The following is a 9,218-nucleotide window of genomic DNA, read 5'->3' as shown; positions in this document are numbered from 1 at the left end:
CCTTTTCCCCAAACCCACAGTCTGTCCCCTTGCTGGTTTATTTATTCCCCTACACAACCGACTCTCCTGTCGGACACTGGAGAGTGGTTGTTCTATTTTAGCTGATAATTTGTCTGTGGTTGGGTTATCCTGACTGACACTTCCACACAGGAGCCCAGACCCTCCCCTTGTGCCGGTGGGAGATGAGGTCATGGATGCCTGCTTTGGCCTGGGAGGAGGCTGTGAGTAAGGAGTCATTTTTGTCCTGTGAAATGCCAGCCCTGGTGCCTGGCTGGGTCCGTCTCGGAGGGGAGGCGGGAGCTGGCAGCCCTTGCTCTGCACAGAATGTCTGAGGCTCTCCGTAATTTCCTGCTCTCCAGATCCCCCTCCTGCCTGGAACCCACACCCGGCTTTGTTCTGGGTTTGGCCAGCTTGGAGAGGTGCCTTGCTGTGCTGCCACTCTCAGGACAACAAACCCACCAAGTCTCAGCGTGCTCCAGACTGTGGAATTCCAGTGCTGGATGGGGCTGGGGTGGTGTCAGTAGGCGCCCGAAACACCGATCCTGAGGGACATGAAGCTCCAGGGAAAATGGCCTTGTTTCAATCAGTGCTCAGTGTTGCTGTTCCTGCCATATGTGTGGGCTCCTGGCATTAACTTGGGCTTCAGTGGTCCGCAGTTTTGAGTTTCATCCCTGCAACAATGTCTTTAAATCTTGTGCTTCACCAGGATCCTGCAATAATCCAATAGCAGCCGCTGGGGAAGGGAGCAGAGGTATACAGAGGAAGGTGCTTTCCTTGTGATGCTTGAGATTTTCAGCAGCCTTCAGGAATTCAGAGGTTTTATTTTAAATCAGGGTTTCTATTCATCTTTCAGCTAATTTCACTAAGTTCACAGGTAGCTCAAAGCTTCTGGAACAGTGTAGCACTGGTAATTTTGCTGCTTATACCCACTTTGTAGCAAAATACATCACAATAGGCTCTGAAATGGACAGCAGAATTAAGTTGCAAAACAAACCCTGTGTTGTTGTACAGAACCTATGGTAACTTTGAATGGTATGAAGTGTTAATAGGCATTAAATCTTTGTAAAATACCCAGTACAACTCTTGTGTATCTGCAATTAATAAGTAATTCAGCCATGCCAAAGTCAAGCAAGCACAAATCCCCTTTATACCACACTGTACCATCTGTCTAATCTATTTGTGTCAAATATGGCTTTTTTGGGTCTGTCCTTCCACAAGCCTGTTCTGGCAGATTAAATTAAAATTTCTGGTCAGGGAAATACTTTTCTCTTGATGTTTCTAGCTCAGGTAACAAACATGGGTTTGGTGCTACATTTTGTAATGTATTTGGTAAAAAATATGTGGTAGTCAGCACAAATATCTTTTTGTCATGGTTGACCAGAGGGATTTTACAGCTCCAGCACCTTTCCAGCAGTTCCTGTGGAAGAGCTGAGGGAAGGGATCATCCTTCAGGCACTTGTAGGGTGACAAGCACCAAAGTGGGTCCTGTAGCTTGATCTATTGGCCAGAGCTTGTTTTCTGTTTGTTCTCTGCTACTCTGAGAAGGCTCTGTTTGCCTGGAACTTGCATTAGGATGGTGGAATGTCAGAAAGGAATATTGAAAAGGACTTGGTTTCCTTTCTGCTCCGTTGTGCCAGTCTGTGTGAGCTGGAAGTGCTGGAGGAGTGCAAGGAACAGCATCGCAGTGGGGCAAAAATAAACCCTGGGATTTGCAGGTAACCTTTTCTTTTGATGCTTTTCCAAAGCTGGTGCAGTGCCCTGTGTCCTTGTGGATTACAGAGGTTGCTGCACTGGGAGCTACTGTTGGAGAGAAGGAATCTCCTTTTGGAGCAGAGCTGGGGGCTGTGGGCATGGATGTGTAACTTGTGTTGTGGCCACTTGGGTTTTACTCCCTCTTCTGCACAGGGGATGCCTGGTTTTGGAGAATAGGGCCGTTTGCAGGGTCCAGAGATCCTTGAGGGGCTCCAGGGCAGGTGGGCCTGCAGGAGGGATGCTCGGGGGGAGTGGGACTTGTGCATCCTTGTGGTTCCCAGGTTCTGTTGGAAAAGGCTCAACTCTGCTGCTCCTGCACTGCCTCTGAGCGTGTCTGCACACCAGCCTCCAGTGGGTGCTAGCCCACTCCTATGGCTTGGGAATGGGAGATTTCTCTCTGGGGCTGCTGTTAAAGCAGCACAGACACAGCCTGCATTCATCATTACCCTCTGGAGAGAACCAGAGCGCAGAGCTTTTCCTGAGATGCCTGTTTGGAACGAGAACAATCTAAAAATTCTGCATTTTTACTTATTCAGTCGCATTACCTCGCTCTGCTGCTCACCACCTCCCCTCAGCCTCACTCAGGTTTTTTTTGTCTCCAACCTTCACTTGCATGTGCTTTTACAGGGAGAGATCCCTGGTCTCCAGAGAGCCGAGCCTGCTGTGCAGTGCCATGTGAAGGGAAAGCCAACTCCAGCCATTCAGGAATTAAAATGGCTGAGTCGGAGTGTGGTGAGTGTTAAGATGGAGTCAGCCAAGCAGATCGTTCTAGAAATTACAGGAGGTGATTTTGCTGTCCCTGGTGAAGTTATGAGGCTTCCCCCTGTGTGTTGTGTTGGCATTGATGGCATCACTAATAGAGATGTTTTATTTAAAATCCCACCTTCAGTGCTTCTGTTCAGCTGCACGTGGTGCTGGAGTAGGAACCAACAGCGGGATCCTCTGGAAGAGAAAGGGCAAAGTCGTGCTCCAAGGTCTGCTTTAACCTCTTGCTGCCAGCGCCTGGCTTTTCATGGAGAATATCATAATTGAAAAGCTGGCATAGTGTAATCCTGAGGTTTATATTAAAACCTCTTACGAGTGCATCATGCATTTCCAAACACTCCCATTAATATATTCTCTTTGAGAAATGCTCTGATCCAGGCGTTCTCTGGGTTTACCATTCCAAATAAGGATGCTTTAATTACTGGTGACCTGATTTGAATATGGGCTGGACTGATTTAATTTAAAATATTGATTGTAGCACATTGGACTGGTTATGCCTTTGCTTTGTTCCTGGAGCAGCCACCATCCTCGCTCAAATCTGTGTGTTGAGGTCCTGTCTTATCCCAATTCCCATCACAAAGGGACTCAGCACTGACCTGATCCTTTCAGTTAAAAGTTCCATTGTGCTTTTACATCTCATTCCTCACTTTCACCGGGGGTTCTGGAGTCTGGCGTGTGGGTGGAAGACATGGAAGAGGATGGTGGTCGGGGCTCCAGGAGACATCTGGTCCCATCCCAGGCGTGTGTGAGGTCTGGGAGCTGCAGTGGGGCTGCACTTTCCCCAAGGAACTGTTACGCTGCATTTTTGGTAAGGAGGGGAGCTGGGCTTCCTCCAGATCCATGGGAGCTACGAGGGGGAGATCAAAGCACAGCTGGTTGGGAGCGGGGAGAGCATCCAACCACAAATAATTGTTCCAGCTTGAAATGCCAAGTGACAGTGAATGGCATTTGGAACAAGTGCTGGGGTGGGTCTGCTCAAATCTGTTCCTGGTAGGGGTCAGAGAATTACAGAACCGGTCCCACTTCATTTAAAACCAGTGTTGGTTTTTAAAACCTTGAAAAAACCCAACTTTTCTGGTTGGTTTTAATTTTTCTGCTCTGTGCTCTCATTTGGCGAGGCTTTGAGAGCTTGGAGAGTTTGTTTTTGCCTTGAAAGTGAAACAAGGCTCAGGATTTCCCCGGGGAAGCAGAGCTTTTAGAGGCTGAAAAGGCGGTGGAGAGCTTTCTCCTCCGGAGGTTTGTCCTCGCCCAAGATGGCTGTCAGGAGGGATGTGTGGGAGAAAGGAAAAGCAGGAAGATCTGGAGAGCTGCCAAGCATTTAAAAGGGCTGTGTAGTAAACAGTCATTAGGTGGAAAATGATCAGGATTAGCGCTTTCTAAATGGCTCCAGGGCTGCTCTGGATTTTGTTGGGTTGGTTTTTTTTTTTTTTTTTACTGTAAATCTGCAGGTGTAAATCTGAAATTTGTGAGAATCTGAGCTTTTTAAAAGTAAAAGCTAAAGAAGGTTCTTCCACTTGTTTGCAAGTATTCCTTCATGACCATATCACCCCTGTTGTACTAATTCTCCCTAGGTAATGTTTTAATTCTTATTAAATTAAAGAATCATTTAGGAACATGAAATAAGATAATATTGACATTAGGCCAAATCTGTTCAGGATCCAAGGCAAGTGATCATGGCAAGTGAAGGATGTGTCTTTCTTCCTGTATGGGAATTACTTCATGTATTTCCATAACCCAAGACAATTCCAGACCTTAGTCTTCTGTAATTCAGGGAAAGGTGGAGGTTTTCCATAGGAAGCCCTGAATGCAGGGAGCGTGACTCAAGAAACCAGAGACACCAGGCAGTTGTTTTTTGTGGCAGATGTTGGCTTGGTGGCTGTGACAGAACATGGTGTGAAATGGAGCTTTTCTCTACTTTTCTCTACTTCTCTACTTGTCCTTTCCTAATGGTGCTTTTTGCCGTCTGAATTCCCTTCAGGAAGGGGAGGTGGACACACCCCACCTGTGTGCTCTCTTCAATGTCTCTTTACCCATGTTTGGTGTAGAGGCTGTAGTCATCTTGTATGAACTTGTAAACAGGAATTGTAAAACATTTGAAAACTTTTTTTGTGCTAGGAAGTACAATTGTGACTGATAAAGTCGATTTCAGAGCTGTGGGAAAAACATTATCTCCATAGATTTGTTTCCAACCCTCCAAATTTACCAGACTGACTGTTTTTCGGATGGTAACTGAGTGTCTAAATCCGTAATGAGGTCCTGACCTTTATGGGATCTGTGCTGTGTAAGTCACATAGTCGGGAAGGATGAAATCATTTTTCAGGAAGAATTTATCAGCAGCTGTGGCTTGTGGGAAAGGTGAAGGGCAATGTCAGGTTATCCAGCCAAATTGAGGTGTGCCTTGGGTGAGGAGGGAGGGAGCCTGGATGCTTCTTGATAGGTGCCAGAGCAGAAACTCAGTGGTCCCACATGCTGGTTTGCAGAGATATAACCTTTTTTGGTGATTTATCCTCCTTTATAAATGCTTGGAAAAACAATTTCTGAGTGAAATGCACCTTGTTTTGCCATTTTGTGCTGGTGGAAAGAAATAATTCCTGATGTAATTTGAAATGGCAAAACCATTACAGGTCAGTTATGAAAAATGCCAGGGACTTCCTTGTGTTTGCACTTTCATGGTGTTTGCTGTCAGCTGCAGAGCTTTGCACATTTCAAATATTTTGCAGAATTAATTTAATGGACCAAGGTTCAGAAATGTGGATGGGACAGGCGTAGTTTTGCAGGCAGCTTAACCTGAGTGAGGTTTGGGCTCTGTGCACTGGGCAAGCAGCAGTCCCCAAAAATGCTGAGCAGATGTTGTTTGCCAGAAAATAGGAAAAAAGGTGAAAATTATCAGGTATTTTGAATGCTGAGAGATTTAATCATGGATTCTAACTGGTGGGGACTTGACTTGATGTGTCAGGTATATTTTCTGGGCCATGAAGTAAGAGTGAAATTGACTGACTGCATTCGAAAGTTGCTGGGTAATGAAAACAACAGCCAAGATTGTATTTAAATATGAAATTAATATCAAGTGGCATTTATGGAACTCTGAGGAGAGATTGTTACTGAGAGGAGACAAGTGGAGATCAAATGTTATTGGTTTTTGAAGGAGGAATTCTGGAAGATTCTTCCAGGATAGCACACATAGTTATCTTATTAAAAACTCCAAAAGCAAACAGGTGATAGAAACAATCTGTAAGATCCTGTCCAGCAGGGAGAGCTCCATAAATCTTCAACATCTGTACCAAATTACTGAGCTTCTTGGGGCTTTTTTTTTTTTCCTGTAGTGCACGTTTCTCACTATGAACTAATAGTACATAATAATAAAGTGCTGGCTGTCTGCCAGCACAAACAGGGCTTTGGCGAACTTTCCGAGTGCTTGTGGAAGTAGAAAAGCAATGCAGCTGTTGGGCTGGGGCTGTGCCAGCTGAGGATCCATTTCCCAGACAAAAACCTCAGATCAGAATGAAACAAGAATCAGATATTTCACATATCACTGCCTTATGCCGGTTTTTCCTCGGTGCTGCGATGGTGAGGTTTGTGGGCAGGTTTTGGGCTTCGCACCTGCAGTCATCACACAGCTCCAGTGTATTTCCTAGTGGCTCTTCCTGTTCCAAGAGAAAGGTTGGAGCTCTTGGTGTGACAGTGCTTGGTACCATTTCCCTGGGAGGTCAATGCAAGGGACCATAAAGCTTTTAGACCATGTGGCTGTTGTTTAGTCCCTGTTCCTGTTCCCCTTCCCGGGGTGAGCAGGGCAGGTTCTGTGCAAGCCAGGCCCTGTTTACATGTGGCCAGAAGCTGTTTGGATCCAATAGTTGGAGGCTTTGAAGGAGCCAATGTCATTGGTGTGTTTATTTGTCTGTTTTTCTTGGAGAATCCAGAGCTGTGAGTAACACGTGCTTCAGAGGACGGCACCTCGTGCTCTGGGCTCCTCTTGCGGCCCCAGGAAGCTGAGGAGCCCTTCTCCCGGCCCTGGCTCCTGGAAAAGGCCTTTGGCTGGCTGTGTAGCCAAGTTCCAGGCTGGAGGGATCAGGGCTGGCCAGGGCTGGTCCTGGCTGGACTCACTGGGAGTAACCTCTTGGGGATGGTGGACGAGACAGCACTCCAAAGAGTAGCAAGGTGACATAGAAAACCTGGAAAGAGTCATCACTATATCATATATAAAATGATAAATATCCCTTATCTCACATGAATCACCACACAAGGATGTGCACTAAAATATTTATACAAAAAAAAAAAGACTCAACCATAGTGGAAACATCAAAGAACCAAAATACTGACCCGAGTTATTGAAGATGTGGCTTTTTTTGGGCTTTTGCTTCCCATCTATCATCTTATTTCCCAAGATTTTACATTCTGGCCCATGTGCTTTCTCCTCCCAGGATGCATCTCAAATTGTTTGCTCGCAAATGCTCTGAATAAAAAATTGACTTAATTTAGGCGGCATTAAGGCTCTTTAACCCATCTCAAAGGGCAGGGATGCACTGAGGACCTACAGGCATGCATTTAAATGAAGGCAATAATGCCACAGATTTCTTCTCCTTGCCTGACTATTTTATCTATGCATCAGATGAAAGTTGGAGGGGAAAGGTTTCTGTTAGTCTTGTCGAGAGTTGGCCAAAAAAAATGTGAAGAATGTAGAAAGGAATTAACAGCTGGTGTCCATTTAAAACTTCCATGTGGGCAAATGCAGGCAGCCTGCTTAGTTTTACCTGTTGTCTTCCTCTGGTCAGCACCCACTGGCCCACTAAAGGTTTAGTTTAGAAGCCAGGAGACCAGTTTGGATGTGGTGCTCTTGATTCCCCTGCCAAGAAGCGGATGATGCGTGTTGTGTGTCCCCTGGGGAGGATGGGACACATTTCCTGCTCTTTGGGAACCAGTGGCTCAAGCTGTGCTTGGTTACTTGAACCAGGAATCTTGTTGGCCTGGTAGAATCGTGCCTTACACTGTCTGACTTGGTGATTGACTTGCTGACATCTGACATTTCCCTCTTCCTGGGGAAGGATCCTTTTCAGCCTTCAGCCATGTTTCTGGTTTAGCCTAGCCAAAGATTTGCACTGCTGCTGCTGCAGGCTGTGCTGATTTGCAGAACAATTCTTAGCATCCCTGTTTCAAGGGGATATTTACTATTAAACTGCTCCATTTCTCAGTTCACTTCCCAACCAGAGTTCTACCAACCAGTTCACTTCCTAATCCAGAGAAATGCTGGCATTCACTCACCCACAGTCAAGTACTGTCTTCATCTCCCCAAAACAAAAGTTGTCCCATTCTGTTGGTTATTCTGGGTTTATTTTCATTCAAGAGAGAACAGTTAGAACCCGTATGGTACCTGTAACATATTCCAGTGCAAGAGACAAAACTTTTCATGATCCCGGCTGTGTCTTGGGCTCTGGCATCTGAAGGAGGTGCTTGTTCTGGAGCAGGCTTTGGTGTGCCTCCTGTGGGACCACCACACTGTCCAAATCCGAGGTTTTTTTAAAATTCTTCTTTCCTAGGCCCGCTCTTTGTCCAGACCTCATGAGTCGGTCGAGCATCTCTGGCTATAGCAGAGCTTGCTCAGCAAGGGAGGTCTCGGGAATCTCTGGTACCTGGAGCCAGTACCTGTGTGGGAGCAGGTGGATCATCTCGGCACTGCTGTGGGGTAATTAGTGCTGTCTTGTGTTTCCTCTTAATGAGTCTCTGGGTGTCTGGACTCGGGGCTGCTCCTTGCTGGGTTGGTGCTGGAGCTGCTGAAACCAGCTGTTGCTTCAGCTCTGTTGCCTGCCTTATGGAGGTTGCCAGCAAATCCTTCCCCATTCCCGCCCCAGAATCTGGTTTTTGTTGTTTGTTTGGTTGCTAATTCCAAACCTGCCGACTGCGTAGCAGGTTATTTCTTCCAGGCTGGCCCTTTAAATTGCTTCCCTGCTCCATCTGCCTGTGAAATATCGCTAATAAACAGAGTCCAGAACAAAAGCCTCCACAACAAAACATCCTTTTCTCCCTGGGCGTCTCCCTGGGTGCGGTTTCCCACCGCTGCTCTGCAGTTTGGGGGCAGAGCCAAAGCAGCTCAGTCTCATTCTTCCTCCCTGGAAATTGTCACCAGGCAGCCTACCCCGACCAGCAGCTCCGAGGAGGGAGGAGGTGCCTGGGCACAGTCCGTCCTCGATCTCTCCTCCTTGGCTGGGCGTGATGGAGCCTTTCCCTGCCTTGACATAAAACCCTCCAACACGGAGGAGGTTTGCCTAGGCGTAGATCCGCGTAGCTTGACATTACTCCCTGGTTTTGTGCCCTGCCCCTCAGGGACACTCCAGGATTGCTAAGCCGTGAGTGTGCTCAGCCTCCCACGGCCGCATCTTGTTCTGGCTGTGCCTCAGCTCAGCACTGCGGCATGACCCAGGTGGGCGTCGCAGCCTCCTCCCTGTGGGAAGGAAACGGGAGCTCGCAGGGATGCCGGGAAGGGAAGATGGGCAGAGGCTCTGGCTCACTCCCACTCATCCATGGGTTGGACCTTTCGGAAGGGTGGGGTGTGGGAGTGGAGAGGGAAAATGGAAGGGCAGGGGAGACAGCAGCTGGCTGCCTGGTAAGCCGGGCCTGTTTACTTTGCAGCCCTCCTCCTGTAAGGAGGTCAGAGCTATCGCATCTCGGCTCCGGAGACGGACCACGGGGGCAGGGATGCGCTCCGGATG

At 47.4% G+C, this 9,218-nt stretch overlaps 1 protein-coding gene across 4 annotated transcripts in view; it reads left to right on the top strand.

Moving 5' to 3' along the window:
• SPTBN1 (spectrin beta, non-erythrocytic 1) overlaps positions 1 to 9,218 on the top strand; it is a 116,780-nt gene that overhangs the window by 15,594 nt on the left and 91,968 nt on the right. The gene's annotated exons all lie outside the window — the stretch shown is intronic.

The sequence above is a fragment of the Corvus brachyrhynchos genome, unplaced genomic scaffold, assembly GCF_000691975.1.
Source record: "Corvus brachyrhynchos isolate BGI_N302 unplaced genomic scaffold, ASM69197v1 scaffold69, whole genome shotgun sequence".
In the NCBI taxonomy this organism is placed as follows: domain Eukaryota; kingdom Metazoa; phylum Chordata; class Aves; order Passeriformes; family Corvidae; genus Corvus; species Corvus brachyrhynchos.
This window is presented reverse-complemented; position numbering and strand designations above follow the sequence as displayed.